This window comes from Salmo salar, chromosome ssa15 (assembly GCF_905237065.1).
Source record: "Salmo salar chromosome ssa15, Ssal_v3.1, whole genome shotgun sequence".
NCBI lineage: Eukaryota > Metazoa > Chordata > Actinopteri > Salmoniformes > Salmonidae > Salmo > Salmo salar.
The window spans coordinates 81,491,740-81,508,837 of record NC_059456.1 but is presented as its reverse complement, the minus strand read 5'-3'; the positions used below and the strand labels follow the sequence as shown (position 1 = coordinate 81,508,837).

The following is a 17,098-nucleotide window of genomic DNA, read 5'->3' as shown; positions in this document are numbered from 1 at the left end:
TAAGATCACACACGTCATGTAACGTTAGCTAACGAGCCAGCCAGGTAATGTTAGCTAGTTAAACAACAATGAACACAACACCAAATCATGTTGTTGCTACCCTGCATGAATACAGCTCTGGGATTCAAATAATAACGTCACCTAGGGAGCCAGCCAGCTAACGTTAGCTACCTAGCTAACAGTATACTTTAGCTTGAAATGAAACCACTGTCAAATTAGAAACTTGTAATATCTGAAAATTTAGCTAGCTAACGCTAGGCTATCTTACCTGTATACATCATCATGCATGATGGACGTGTCTCCCTGTCAGGAATGCCATACCACGATTGTCCTTAGTTTGAAGATGTAATACGGAGACAGGTGTTTTTTCCATCTTTTCAGCTATCATTCTCTAATTCAGTGGTTCCCAAACTTTTTTACAGTCCCGTACCTCTTCAAACATTCCAGCTGCGTACCCCCTCTAGCACCAGGGTCAGCGCACCCTCAAATGTTGTTTTTTGCCATCATTGTAAGCCTGCCACACACACACTATACAAAACATTTATTGAACATAAGAATGAGTGAGTTTGTCACAACCTGGCTCGTGGGAAGTGACAAAAATCTCTTATAGGACCAGGGCACAAATAATAATATAAATATATATTAATATATTACATATAAAACCTTATTTGTTCATCAAAAATTGTGAATAACTCACCACAGGTTAATGAGAAGGGTGTGCTTGTGTTGGGTTGTATTGGAGAGAATCTCAGTCTTAAATAATTTCCACACACAGTCTGCGCCTGTATTTAGTTTTCATGCTGGTGAGGGCTGAGAATCCACTCTCAAATAGGTATGTGGTTGCAAAGGGCATCAATGTCTTAACAGCACGACTTGCCAAGGCAGGATACTCTGAGCGCAACCCTATCCGATTTGGCAGTGGCTTCTAATTAAATTACATTTTCACAGAACCGCTTGTTGCAATTTCGATGAGGCTCTCTTGTTCAGATATTGGTAACTGGTGTAAAGGGTGCATAACTGGTGGCAGGGAAGTCAGACACAGGAGAGCAGAACTTGGTAAATAACCGGAGCAGTTTAATAGTAAAACCAAAGGCATAAGAAAATACAAAATATGGGTACAATAACCCGATGCGCACCAGTCAAACATATGTGCACATGCACTTACAATACCACACAAAGACATGGGGGATCAGAGGGTTAAATACACAACACATAATGAGGGAAATGAGAACCAGGTGTGTTGGAAAACAAGACAAAACAAATGGAAAATGAAAAACGGATCAGTGATGGCTAGAAGACCGGCGACATCGACCGCCGAACACTGCCCGGACAAGGAGAGGCATCGACTTCGGCAGAAGTCGTGACAACTGGACTGGAGGGATAATGAATCCAGTTGTTTGTGTCATCCGTTTCAGGAAAATACCTGCGTAATTGCACACCCAGCTCACTCAGGTGCTCACTATATCACATTTGACATTGTCTGTAAGCTTGAGTTCATTTGCACACAAAAAATCATACAATGATGGAAAGATCTGTGTGCTGTCCATGTTAATGCAGACAGAGAAGAGCTCCAACTTCTTAATCATAGCCTCAATTTTGTCCAACACATTGAATATAGTTGAGGAGAGTCCTTGTAATCCTAGATTCAGATAATTCAGGCGAGAAAAAACATCACCCAGATAGGCCAGTCGTGTGAGAAACTCATCATCACGCAAGTGGTCAGACAAGTGAAAATGATGGTCAGTAAAGAAAACTTTAAGCTCGTCTCAATAAAAAAAAAAAAGTCAATACTTTGCCCCTTGACAACCAGCCAACTTCTGAATGTTGTAAAAGCGTTACATGGTCGCTGCCTATATCATTGCATAATGCAGAAAATACACGAGAGTTCAGGGGCCTTACTTTAACAAAGTTAACCATTTTCACTGTAGTGTCCAAAACGTCTTCAACCTGTCAGGCATTCCCTTGGCAGCAAGAGCCTCTCGTGGATGCTGCAGTGTACCTAAGTGGCGTCGGGAGCAACTGCTTGCACGGGCATTACCACTTTGTGTCATCAGTACAGATACCAACACATCTTGACAACCAAAGTCCATTTGATGTCACAAAGATGTCCAGTACTTTAAAATATCCTCTCCTGTTGTCCTAGCTTCCAGTGGTTCGCAGAAGAGGATGTCTTCCTTAATTGACTCAGTATAAACGTAACAAACATACCAGGAGCTGTGCCAGGCCCGCCACGTATGTTGACTCATCCAGCTGTAACGCATAGAATTCACTGGCTTGTATGCAAAGCAGTAATTGTTTCAAAACATCTCCTGCCATGTCAATGATGCGTCGGAAACAGTGCTGTTTGATGAAGGCATTTTCTGTGTAGTTTTTCTGGCCTTTTCCCCCAGCATTGTCACAGCATTATCCATGGCAGCAGGAATAATTAAGTCCTCCACAATAGTATGGGACTTGACTGTCCTAGCCACTCGGTAGCTCACCATATAAGACGCTTCTAGACCCTTCTTATTAATGGTATCTATTGCTTTTATACATGTCTTACTACTCAAAAGTCGTCTTAATTCTCGCCCAAAAAAACTCCTGTGGCTTATTTTTCAAATTGGCATGTTTAGTTTCTAAATGTCTGCGCAAGAGTGAACGTTTCCCGCGATTGGATGTTAATTATTTGACTAGGCTACCTGTATTTGACATTGTGTTGTTATTTCACTGAACACTAGATGGCTTCATTTTATTTTTGGCAGTGAAACGAGGCTACTGAGGCGAGAAAAAAAAATCACCCAAATGTATAGCCCTGTTAAAAAAATCGAAATGGACTGTTTGAAAATGTGAATTACATTTTTATTTGGCGTACCCCCGACGGCATTGCACGTACCCCAGTTTGGGAATAGCTGCTCTAATTCCACTGAAAACTTCCAGAAAGTGGAGAGCAACACTTATGCATCTCCACTACACAATAAAAAAAAATTAAAGCCGCGTTCGACAGGATTACCAACACAGACTGACAAGCTCAAATAAATAGAAGCCTCCGAACTCATCTCTCAGCATTTCCAGCCCACTCATTAACTCAGCCAATCATGACTAGTGGGAAGGTTGATTCTTTTTCTGTGGCTTAACCAACAAGGCTCGTAATTAAACAATTTTATTCGTATTTACAGATGGCATACAAGTTTGTTATTAAGGCACATGAAAGGTCAAATATTTGAGAAGGCATTTCTTCAAAACGCATTTTGATAAAAGACATTTTTTGCGTTCAAACGACTCTCCTGTGAAGTCGTGACTTGCCACATGCGCCTAGTTTCCTGAATAGGGTCACATTTTTACTCTTGAACTTATTTAGGCTTGCCATAACAAAGAGGTTGAATACTTAGACTCAAGATTTCAGCTTTTCATTTTTAATTATATAAATTCCACTTTGACATTATGGGGTATTGTGTGTAAGCCAGAGACACAAAAACTAAATTTAATCAATTTTACATTCAGGCTGTTAGACAACAAAATGTTGAAAAAGTTGAGAGGTGTGAATACCTTCTGAAGGCACTGTATTTGGTACCTCAATTCATACACAGCGAGGCAAATTCCTGCTTAGAAATATCATCAACAACAAAATTAACATCTGCCAATACTGCCACTATTGGCTCTTCCCAACGTGGGCATGCCTCAGTCTTGAATCCTGCTGTTGCTGTTTCTGTAAGCAGGAAGTCACCTCGCTGTGTATGCTGATGTAATAATGCTGAGTCTACCTTTAACACCGTTCAGTGAATCACAATTCTGACCAGTGGAGGCTCTTCAGAGGAGAGAGAGGACCATCCTCTCAGTGAATTTAATTAAAATTAAAATTGTAAAACATTAAAGTTATCCGTTTTAGATTAAACTAAATATAATCACGTCACCAAATAATTGATTAAAACACACTATTTTGCAATGAAAGTCTACAGTAGCCTCAACAGCACTCTGTATGGTAGCACCATGGTGTAGCCGGTGGACAGCTTCCGTCCTCCTCTGGGAACATTGACTTCAATACAAAACCTAGGAGGCTCATGGTTCTCACCTCCTTCCATAGACTTACTTACTTACACAATAATTATGACAACTTCTGGAGGACTTCCTCCAACCAATCAAAGCTCTTGCAGCATGAACTGATTGTTGTTCACCCAATGAAAGGATCAAAGAATGAATCTAGTACTGAAAGCATAAGCTACAGCTAGCTAGCACTACAGTGCATACAATGTGGTGAGTAGCTGACTCAAAGAGAGAGAAAGACAATAGTTGAACAGTTTTGAACAAATTAATTTCTTCCTAAATGAAGCAGATGCAAGAGAGAGATGTTTACATTTTTTCCACTTTCAGTTTCACTTACTTGGCTAGCAAATGCAGCTAACTAGTTTAGCCTACTCAAACACCCTGCTTAAACAGAGGGATGCTATGTTAGCTAGCTGGCTATTACTATTCAATACAACACTGGAACTCTTCCAAGGTAAGCTTTCTCTTTACAAATGTATTGCCACCGGGGCCGGACACTAAGTGTTAAACTGCTTACTGACTGCACACTGTAACATTACGGCATGATTGTAGCAGGTTTACTAACTCGTTAGTTCTATTATCTATGCGGACTATGACGTTACTTTAGCTAATATGGTGACAACGATGTAGGCTGTGTGTAGCGGTTATGATATGGTTTGGCGTGTACATTTTTTTTCCCTGGTCACATACACCTGTTGTGTTGTGCATTGAAGTCCATAAGTGAAGGGAAAAGGTGAGAGGAGGAGATGCATAGATGCGAGAAGGAATACACCGTGGCTGCTATGAAAGTTTATTGTGTTTACGCGTGATCAGGGTTGTATTCATTCTCCCGATTCTTTGAAAAAACATTTCTAAAACGGAAGCAAACGGAACAAAACGGTAATAAATACCAGAATTTGTCCAATTGAAACTCCCTTTTTTTCAACTGTTGGACTAATGATTACACAGGCAGGAGTGTGCAAGGCAGTATTGAATTAATCACTGTCTGTCTATGTGTCACTGTCACCTCAAATGTTTCTCTCGACCAGTGTGCACCAACGTTGTAAACTTTCATTCATAGGCTAGGTTGTAGCAACCTCATTATGGGTATAGGGAAAATTTGAGTATCATGTAGTAACCTAAACATATCGCTGTTACATTGAACTGGGTGATTGGAATATGAATAGCAGTCATCCAATATGCTGTAATATAAATAAAATCAATAGAAATTAACAGCACTGACCGCCACTGATTCTGACTGACATTGACAGTGCTGTGCTACAGTACAAGGTCTGATCACCTCCAACACATACTGTGGCCAGTCTATAACTCGCTAATCAAATGTAGAAGATCAGGCTGTGCAGCTTGGACAAACAGATGTATTCAAAAGGGGACCATTGCGCTCTCCCAGAAGCTTGGCTGGTGTGTAAAACCTGTGATTCAGACAAACCAAAGGTGTGATGGGTCCGTACAAAAATTAGCAAGACACCCCCAATAAAGGAGTGGTTCTGCAGGTGGTGACCACAGACAACTTCTCAGTTCCTATGCTTCCTGGCTGATGTTTTGGTCACTTTTGAATGCTGGCGGTGCTTTCACTCTAGTGGTAGCATGAGACGGAGTCTACAACCCACACAAGTGGCTCAGGTAGTGCAGCACATCCAAGATGGCACATCAATGCGAGCTGTGGCAAGAAGGTTTTCTGTGTCTGTCAGCGTAGTGTCCAGAGCATGGAGGCGCTAACAGGAGACAGGCCAGTACATCAGGAGACGTGGAGGAGGCCGTAGGAGGGCAACAACCCAGCAGCAGGACCGCTACCTCCGCCTTTGTGCAAGGAGGAGCAGGAGGAGCACTGCCAGAGCCCTGCAAAATGACCTCCAGCAGGCCACAAATGTGCATGTGTCTGCTCAAACGGTCAGAAACAGACTCCATGAGGGTGGTATGAGGGCCCGACGTCCACAGGTGGGGGTTGTGCTTACAGCCCAACACCGTGCAGGACGTTTGGCATTTGCCAGAGAACACCAAGATTGGCAAATTCGCCACTGGCGCCCTGTGCTCTTCACAGATGAAAGCAGGTTCACACTGAGCACATGTGACAGACGTGACAGAGTCTGGAGACGCCGTGGAGAACGTTTTGCTGCCTGCAACATCCTCCAGCATGACCGGTTTGGCGGTGGGTCAGTCATGGTTTGGGGTGGCATTTCTTTGGGGGGCCGCACAGCCCTCCATGTGCTCGCCAGAGGTAGCCTGACTGCCATTAGGTACCAAGATAAAGATCCTCAGACCCCTTGCGAGAACATATGCTGGTGCGGTTGGCCCTGGGTTCCTCCTAATGCAAGACAATGCTAGACCTCATGTGGCTGGAGTGTGTCAGCAGTTCCTACAAGAGGAAGGCATTGATGCTATGGACTGGCCCGCCCATTCCCCAGACCTGAATCCAATTGAGCACATCTGGGACATCATGTCTCGCTCCATCCACCAACGCCACGTTGCACCACAGACTGTCCAGGAGTTGGCGGATGCTTTAGTCCAGGTCTGGGAGGAGATCCCTCAGGAGACCATCCGCCACCTCATCAGGAGCATGCCCAGGCATTTTAGGGAGGTCATACAGGTACGTGGAGGCCACACACACTACTTAGCCTCATTTTTACTTGTTTTAAGGACATTACATCAGTTGGATCAGCCTGTCGTGTGGTTTTCCACTTAATTTTGAGTGTGACTCCAAATCCAGACCTCCATGGGTTGATAAATTGGATTTCCATTGATTATTTTTGTGTGATTTTGTTGTCAGCACATTAAACTATGTAAACAAAAAAGTATTTAATAAGATTATTTCATTCATTCAGATCTAGGATGTGTTATTTTAGTGTCCCTTTATTTTTTGGAGCAGTGTACTATCATCTGACTCCTCTATAAATTCTGCCTTCCAGAATCCACCTTTATTCACCTATAAATTATCAAGAAATCTATCAAACATATTGGTTAAATCTGATGTGGTCAGAGAGAGAAAGGATGCATTCATAAAAGGATGTAGATCATATACCTCATGTAGCAAAATAAGGAAATGTTATAACTTTGTATGCCCTCAGACTTCTAGAACCTATGTGGATAAAGTAATGTATAATGTTTCTATGTTAGTGTTCTTGCAATAACATTTATTTGGAAAAACATCCTGCGGCTTGAATGTGCCTTTGAGAACATAAATCCACTTTCCGACATGAAGATATCACCTCGCCAGCTGTGAGACACTTTAGAGAACAAAATAATTATATTAATGAATTGCGTTGCGTCAGGATTGAAAAAGTTCATCCACCACGCAATTAAGAACAAATTCTTAGTTACAATGACGGCCTAGGAACAGTGGGTTAACTGCCTTGTTCAGGGGCAGATGGTGATTTTATCCAGCAACCTTTTGGCTACTGGCCCATCGCTCTAACCACTAGGCTACCTGCCGCCCAAGGATACAGTGCCTTCAGAAAGTATTCAGACCGCTTGACTTTTTCCACATGTTGTTATGTTACAGCCTTATTCTAAAATGTTTCCTCGTCAATCTACACACAATACCACATAAAGCAAAAACAGGTTTTTAGATTTTTTAGCTAATTTACACTACCATTCAAAAGTTTGGGGTCACTTAGAAATGTCCTTATTTTTTAAAGAAAAGCACATTTTTGTCCATTAAAATAACATAAAAATGATCAGAAATACAGTGTAGACATTGTTAATGTTGTAAATGACTATTGTAGCTGGAAACGGCAGATTTTTTATGGAATATCTACATATGGTAGGCGTACAGAGGCCCATTATCAGCATCCATCACTCCTGTGTCCAATGGCACGTTGTTTTAGCTAATCCAAGTTTATCATTTTAAAAGGCTAATTGATCATTAGAAAACCTCTGTGCCTCGACACAATCCTGTCTTGGAGCTCTACGGACAATTCCTTCTACCTCATGGCTTGGTTTTTGCTCTGACATGCGCTGTCAACTGTGGGACCTTATTTAGACAGGTGTGTGCCTTTCCAAATCATGTCCAATCAATTGAATTTACCACAGGTAGACTCCAATCAAGTTGTAGAAACATCTTAAGGATGATCAATGGAAATAGGATGCACCTGAGCTCAATTTCAAGTCTCATAGCAAAGGGTCTGAATAGTTATGTAAATAAGGTATTTCGTTTTTTTATTTGTAATACATTTGCAAACACTTCTAAAAACCTGTTTTCATTTTGACATTATGGGGTATTGTGTGCAGATTGCTGAGAAAAAAAAGTATATTTAATCAGTTTAATGCTGTAACGTAACAAAATGTGGAAAAAGTCAAGTGGTCTGACTAATTTCTGAAGGAACTGTATATAAATGTAATTCTGTATCCCCACACGGATTAAACAAAGAACTAGATTTCACCTAATTCCTTTTGGACAAGTTTAGACTGTTAGACGAGAACACTGTCCATATAACATGTTGCATATCATTTATGAGTTAGCCCCACATATTTATGAACGTCTGAGCCTAATGTCCTTTGTGGTAAACTATCTCATGAATTGATATAATGTATCCAGGTGAGCAGACACCTACTGTAAGGCAACTGATTCATGAATGGTTCACGCCTGATGCCCTCAATTGTGTGTTCCCCACAAATGCTGTTTTTAATTAAAAAGATTTGTACCTACACACTGCAAAACCTAAATGTCTGTGCACGCTATCCCTGATGCAGTGAATTTTTGTATTTTTTTTTAATAAAAAATGAAGTAAGCTTTTTGAAACATATTTTTGAGTGCAGACCCATCACACCTTTTGTCAAACTGAGATGTATACTGTTACATCAGGTGTTAATAGCGTGGTCCGAGCTGGTGGTGCCAGTCAGTGTGTGATGAAAAGTAAGCATTTCACTGTTAGTCTACACCTGTTGTTTACAAAGCACGTGACAAATAACATTTGATTTGATTTTGATTTGATTTACTGTCACTGCTGTGTGTCACATGGACCAGTTCTGCTCCCCCCTCCTTGTGGGTTTATCAGACTGCTGAGTGCAGGGTGTTAGTAATCACACACACACACACACACACACACACACACACACACACACACACACACACACACACACACACACACACACACACACACACACACACACACACACACACACACACACACACACACACACACATAATCCTCCACAGAAGGGAAGCTCAGAGATGCAACACAGCCTTTTCTACAGCAAATGAGGATAATCACGCTCCAGAGGCTCCAGTTAATAACCCCCATAAAGGCTATTAAGAATCTGAATATCAGATTGAGGTTTACTTCATAATGCACTACAGCAGCTGATACATAAGTAAAGGGAGGTAGGCTACTTGGTAAAATCACACATAGTAAGTAAATAGCCTTGTCTGAGCTAGAACGCCCCATAGGCCTGAAGCCCATCTGTTTCTGTAGCGTAAGGCAGCTTGATGTGCACCCTCTGGACATGACGCTAGTCTAGACTGCAGTTTCTTTTAAATCTTACCTATATATCTCCTACCATTAGAATGCATTGACTTGATGTCTTACCAAGGTACATTTTCTTAGTGCACTGCCAGATAATTTTGCTTATTTTAACAAGTGGGGTAAGATAATGATCTTATTTCAAGTTATTTGATCTTAATAAGACATCTTACCAAGACAAATTATCTTAGTGCACTGGCAGATAATTGTTCTTACTTTAACCTAAAAAAAGGCTTGAAACAAGTCAGAATATCTTAAAACAATACAAATTATCTTGATGCATTTCTGGGTAAGCTAAATAAATCAAAACAAGTAAATGCATTTTCTTGGTGAGCGGGACCAACTCACAAGTCAGTTTAACTTAATTATCTCAATACAATAACATTTACATTCTTTGCAGTGTATCACGAGGCCTAACCCTAATAATATGTTGTTTCATCATTTTCATTGAGGGCATATTGAAAAGTAAGATTGCTTATGAACCATATATTGATATATTGCATAAGCCATTATATATGTGAAACTATGTGTACTGGGCTATTTTGCACACTCAAAAATAAGAGTTGTCAGGAAATGGTTAGGAAAAAATATTTAAATTCAGGTCCATAGAAACCATCCTTCTACGCAAGGCATCTATCATTAAAACAACCAGTTACATCCCTTGGCTCATAGAAAGTTGTCAAAATCATAGCCATATATTTACAATGTGTAGGATCCATTGATAATCAAGTTTGAAGACGCACTAAAAAACCAACCAACCGTTCACCCCCTCCCAAAGGATCCGGGCAGCCCTGCCAAGTCCTCCCCTCCAGCATCAGTAGCTGTCTGATCTACCTGACCATTGCCAGGGCTCACTGTAGGGAGTGTCACATGTGTGACTAGGTTTGCAAAGATTCCGTTAATTTACTAAAGTTACCGGAATCTTCAGTAATTTTGATAATTAACAAAAAATCTACGGCAATCTATCGTAACTTAGGTTATTTATAGTTGAATACCTTCATATCTAGTATTAATTTATTATATCTGTGTTCATATTGTCCATGTATTTCTAGTAGAAAGACCATATGGTTCAAGAGAAAATAGCCAAATCTTATCAACAATGGCATTATTTTTAATTAACTCTGCAACTCTTCCAACTATTGATTCTTTTCACAACACTTATCACAAGTTGGATGGCAAAACATTGACAACAAATACATATTGACATGGTAACAAATACAAGTTTGTAAAAAAATATACACTATAAAGACAAAAGTATGTGGACACTCCTTCAAATTAGTGGATTTGGCTGCTGACAGGTGTATAAAATCGAGCACACCGCCATGCAATCTCCATAGACAAACATTGTCAGTAGAATGGCCTTACTGAAGAGCTCATTGACTTTCAACTTGGCACCGTCATAGGATGCCACCTTTCCAACAAGTCAGTTCGTCAAATGTCTGCCCTGCTAGAGGTGCCCCGGTCAACTGTAAGTGCAGTTATTGTGAAGTGGAAACGTCTAGGAGCAACAACGGCTCAGCCATGAAGTGGTAGGCTACACAAGCTCACAGAACAGGACTGCCGAGTGCTGAAGCACATAGCGTGTAAAAATTGTCTGTCCTCGGTTGCAACACTCACTACTGAGTTCCAAACTAAGATCTAAGCCTAAGATCACAATGTGCAATGTCAAGTGTTGGCTGGAGTGATGTAAAGCTCGCCGCCATTGGACTCTGGAGCAGGGGAAACGCGTTCTTTGGAGTGATGAATCACGCTTCACCATCTGGGAGTCCGACGGACGAATCTGGGTTTGGAGGATGCCTGGAGAACGCTACATAGTGCCAACTGTAAAGTTTGGTGTGGGAGGAATAATGGTCTGGGGCTATTTTTCATGGTTCGGGCTAAGCCCCTTAGTTCCAGTGAAGAAAAAGCTTAACGCTACAGCATACAATGACATTCTAGATAATTCTGTGCTTTCAACTTTGTGGAAACAGTTTGGGGAATTACATTTTCTGTTTCAGCATGACAATGCCCCTATGCACAAAGCGAGGTACATACAGAAATGGTTTTTCGAGATCGGAGTGGAAGAACTTGACTGGCCTGCACAGAGCCCTGACTTCAACCTCATCAACCACCTTTGGGATGAATTGGAATGCCGACTGCGAGCCAGGCCTAATCGCCCAACATCAGTGCCCGACCTCACTAATGCTCTTGTGGCTGAATGGGAGAAAGTCCCCACAGTAATGTTCAAACATCTAGTGGAAAGCCTTCCCAGAAGAGTGGAGGCTATTATAGCAGCAAAGGGGTGACCAACTCCATATTAATGCCCATGATTTTGGATTGAGATGTTCGATGAGCAGGTGTCCACATACCTTTGTCATGTAGTGTATATATTAAGATTATTTCATGTTGAAGCCCTTATATTAAACACCAATGGTATTCACTAAGCTGAAGGTTCATATTTAGGATACATTTTTACAGCTTTGTCATTGTACTTTTTATTTTAAAATCACCTTATTCAATAATTTCATATTTCTTACATGTGATAATAATTATTACACACACATTTGATAATCTGAAGTACCCAAAAGGGCCAATATATGTATTGTGATAGATTACATAAAATCCAAAATACCAAAATTCAGGTAGTTTACTGGTAAACTTCAAAAGTTTCCACTCATATACCCTCCTTTTGCAGCCCTATGTGTGACGTCCATAGAAAAAGCTCAAGCTAGGGCCCATTGATGCCAAGAAGGAAGAGAGTGGGAGGAATCCCTATTGGTTAAGACGAGCCAAGCACACATACTTACTCTATTATCCTATACCATGACAGTGAGGAGAAATATAAGGAGGAGTATCTTTAAATAGAACAAACCATTTGAGGCCACTTTTAAGACTATAAAATCACCTGGAAGCATGACGAGCAGTGTGCAGCATTTTCCTTTTTATTTTTCACTTTTAAAACTATCAATATCTTGGGGCCCTCCCACATTCTATGCTTTTAGATCCCAGGAGAGAACCCTGGGGGTGATGGGATTCAAGGAAACAATGTCTACTTTGAGTTTATAGAATTTGAAACTGTTCACGAAGAGTCAATAGCCTATTCCGTAGATAAATAATTTTCATTCATCTTTAGTAGTAGTAACTTTGGTCATATAAAAAGGCACAAATAGGTGACATGCTTTCCTACCACATTCTTGCAGTATAGACAACATGTAGGCACATCTCCCTGTAGGCAACATATTAGATTAGCATAATGAGCAATGCTTTCGTGCTTGGTTAGTCAATACTGTGTTTAGTGCTCAGGCGTTTCTAGCCAGCCATATTTCCAGCCCAATGGAGGAATTTCTGTAGCAGAAGGTGTAGGAATTCGCTGTTACATTTGTAAACACAGAAAGTCCTCTTCAATAAAATCCTGTGCCTCTTTATTAATTTAAGAAAATAAAATATTAATTTAATCAATAAAAATCAAAGTGTCACTGTGTAAAACTATCATGAGCAGATTACTGTAGCTACTACACTATGTATGTTTCCTGTTGCATTTAACATACAGCAACACATGGTGGTATTATTACACCTTCAGATGTTCAAATCAACTGCACCTCATGCACAATATACTCTCCTAAACACAGACACACATACACACACTGTAACACGCATAGTGATACAATCCAATGTTTGAATTAGAAAGGCTAAATTGTTGTGGCTATCCTCTAGTATCATGTTTCAAAACATAACCAGATTGAAAACACTGAATAGTAATAACACGATAATTGAATCTCAATATGTAACGCTGCATCTCAAAATTCTCAGAATTGTTTCCATGATATTTCAGCCTGATTAAACCAGTTTTTATATAAAGATAATGAATGGCATTTTAAAGCGGGGCAGAGATCTCTAGCTCTCTACAGTAGCTGTGATATCATTGACCTGACCAATCATTCTAAAGGCTTCTAATTTCTGCATCTTCAAAAGCAATGCTCTGTTCAAACGTATTATCGTTCAACTGTGAAGTCAACCCTCAACATTATCCTTAATGCCTAATTAACATTGTTTCAGTGGGAAATAAATAAATGTTTAGTGATTAGAAACACAATTCAGCATGAAATTGTATTCTAATTAGTAGGATCCCTCCCACTCTGTGTTCATTGAATCACCTGAAAGGCTTGTTCACTCCCATACTATTATTTTTCTAATTAAAGATTATTCTGAATAAAACACACCTCTTCTGCCTCTCACAGAGGGGGACCTGTCTCAACTAAACAACCAGCCTCATTCTATCTGAACACTGCAGAATTCAGTATGAATCACTGGCTGTGAGGCTTTAATGAAGTGATGTTAGTTGATGTTCAGTTGAGTTTGTGAGAGGGAGTAGCTAGTTCGTTAGAGGCATTTAACCAGCTGTGTGCTCTGAGTAACAAGGTGGGGCACTGTGCCACGGTGGATGTCACTTGGCTTTTGATACTTTCCGCTGCTCTTGTAACCGCTGTCGTTAACATTAACAGTAAACATTAACATACTTGGCAAGAGGGATGTGCTTACATTAGCTCTGCTCTAATGTGGGCAGCCACAGGAACAAACTTCAAAGAATCTAGTGGTGATTAATGGTGCTATCTCATAGACATATTAGCCAATTCATTCATGCAATGAATAAGACCAAGCACGTACTGTAGGCCTATGGCCACATAATGGTCATATACAAGTAAAATCACCCATTGCAAGGGTTATTATAGCATAGTCTCTTTGAAACAGGGTTGACAGTTCTGGTACAACTAATGGCTTGTAATTCATACATATTTTACTTGTGTTAGGCAATGAGAAAGTGTGTGGGTGTCTCAGTGGCGTAGCCAGACATTCGTTGATGGGTAGGCCTGCAGAAATTTGGGTGGGCCAAAAAAAGCTGATAAGTTTCTGAAATTTTCACATTTTGCCATTGGGGCAAAAATAACATTTAGCAATTGTATAGCTAATCTCATGCTATTCTACACATTTTGCCATGAAGCTGAGAGAAAATGTTGCTGTTTTAAGGCAAATTTCCTGCAATTCTACACATTTTGCCATGGGGCAGAGAGGAAAATATGCAGTTTTATAGCTCATCTCATGCTATTCCACACATTTTGCCATGAGGCTGAGAAAAAATATAGCATTTTTAAAGCTATAATACAGATGTGTTTAGTTTGCTAAATTAACAAATTAAATAGGCAGTGGCATGGCAAGAGCTTGGGACTATAAGGTTCTATCTGCATTTGTGTAAAAGAAAATTGGGGGATATAGTACTATATAGTCCTCTAAATACCCCAATTCATGTTGTTAAATTCAAAAGAATGCAAGATAAAAAATTCCTGACACCATTCAAACCAATAAAGGTTCAGAAATGTAAAGCCAATTACCTCAGAATCATCTTTTTGCAGATAGAACCTTATAGTCCCAAGCTCTCATTTTGGTGCATATAGCCATAGAAGCACAGTGACATATGCCTCAATGCGGTCATATTTGTGGCTTATTACGGGTGTGGCTTTCAGTTAGTTATTTTGGGCATTCCAGTTCATCTGTTCTGTTATATTCAATCAAATCTGACTAACCCAGTGCACTGCTTGCTATGAATTCTATCTGTTTGCATGTTTAGGTAAAAAGACAAATAATTCCCCTTTTTGAACAACGACATGTAAAGAGCTTATTTTTTTCTCAATTTGATTGGATAGTCCTGGCTCCCCAGTGGGTGTGCTTGGGCCCACCCGTGCTTACGCCGCCCTGGGCCCACCTGTGATTACGCCCCTGGTGTGTGTCAACCTATTTGCCAACAAGGGCTTGCAGTCATGTAGCGCAGCAGCATGTACCTTTGGCGACCCCCAGCGTACGGTAAGTGAAAGTTTTGCTCAATTTCTCGTCATGAAGCTGGAAACAGTCTTCTGTTGAAGCTCACAAAATTAACTCACACATTAAACATATTGAATGCACAATGTAAAAACCATTGTGCCAATAAACACACCATAGAACTATAGACACAATATTTATGTTTCCTGTGAACCCTACAATCGATACAGTTGGCTAATATTCAATTCCAGCAGACGCTCATAACTCTTGCCATGGCATAGATTATGAAGATAGAGCGTTCGATATGGGCGTATGCAAATTTGAAATAATAATATTTTGTAGATTAAATAACACCCGTGAAACTTATATAAAGCTAATTACATAAGGTAGAGACAAAATTATTCTTACCTGCGTGCAATAGACCGTTTTATCCAAATTTTCTCAACAACAAGTCCGTTTTCCAGGTTTCCTCACATTTAGATGGTTTCCACAAAAGTCTATAGTGTCTAATACACTCAAGTGATGAACCTTACTCCAAATGTCATTAATGCAAACATTCTAAGGCTATATCCTTCAATATTTCGCACATAAAATTACTCCACATATGATGTAAATCCTGCTATTACACCACCAAAGGCGAGACGATGCAAATATATTGGACTTTGCTTGTTTATTCTTACTTGGCAATTATCTTTCCTTCAATTTGATAAGGACGCACCGAGCCCGTCCACTGTCCGATTACCAAAAGGTGCCTGCTGACCACTTGTGTCGGTCAAACTTTGTCTTTATATAAATCATCGAATTTACTCCACTGGACAGTCAAAAGGCAGTGAAAAAGAACACCGGAAAGGCAAGGTGATTCGTCGGCGGCATCTGTGGATTCGGCGCTGAAAATGACCACGCACTTTTCTAAATTGCTGAGAGGCAGAGCATCGCAAAACAAACTGGGTAGGCTATAACAATCAACCCCGAAAAGATGCACCGAAGAATTTCGACATGCAGACAGGTCACCTTTGGCCAAAATTCCACATTTCGTACATGTTTGAACAAATTAATGTAAGTAATAGGTTAAAAAAGAAAAAAGAAACAGGAGACCAAGTGAGAAGACGAGTTCTTTTGGAAGAGTAAGTCTATGAGCGCGAGATGCTGCGCGCGGTGAGCGGTATAGGGGGAAATTAGCACTTGTCATTTGAAGAGAGAGTGCAGTGTTATCACCCGGTGCTATATCTCCCTGCCTCTCCGTGCCTTTCACAGACTAACAATCTGCCAGTCCTGCTTCGGCTGACACCCCTCTGACGTCATTTTAAAGTAAAATATGTGATATTGGAGACCACACTACAAACTCAACCCGTTGCTCTGGTCTTGCCCTCGGCTATCTGCACACCTGTATTGCAAGATGTTGGAGGTAGGCAACCTCCCATCACACTAGAGTCAACATACTGAGTATGACCACAGCCATATAAGTGAAAACATTACATATGACAAGCTCAGCTCTTGCGTGACACAGAGAGAATGAGTGTGGTGCGCTTATTTTGCACCTTGGGGTGAATGTGTCAAACAGGTGCAGTCAGCTGTTGAAATCACACCTGCTATAGCCTACATGTATGTGATTTGGACACAGCAAACAATTTGTATTGTTTGAAGGTGAGCTATGAGTCATATTTGTATCATGAGTCTGAACATTTGCAGGCATGAATATAAATGCATGCAGATTTGCAAGAGTGAGAGAGCACTGCAAATACCAATGGCTGTCTAGAAAGCCAGGTTTAGTGCATGAGAAGTTGCTCTCTCTCTCTCTATGGACTATCATAGTTGGCAGAAAACCAAAC

General features: G+C 40.5%; 1 protein-coding gene across 1 annotated transcript in view; it reads right to left on the bottom strand.

The window, feature by feature from the left end:
• Nucleotides 1–16,509, bottom strand: part of LOC106571996 (adherens junction-associated protein 1) — a 76,475-nt gene extending 59,966 nt beyond the window's left edge. Inside the window, exon 1 of the mRNA XM_014145672.2 lies at nt 15,678–16,509. The gene's annotated coding sequence lies outside the window, so the exon portion shown is untranslated. The remainder of the gene's footprint in view (nt 1–15,677) is intronic.
• Nucleotides 16,510–17,098: the final 589 nt, after the last annotated feature.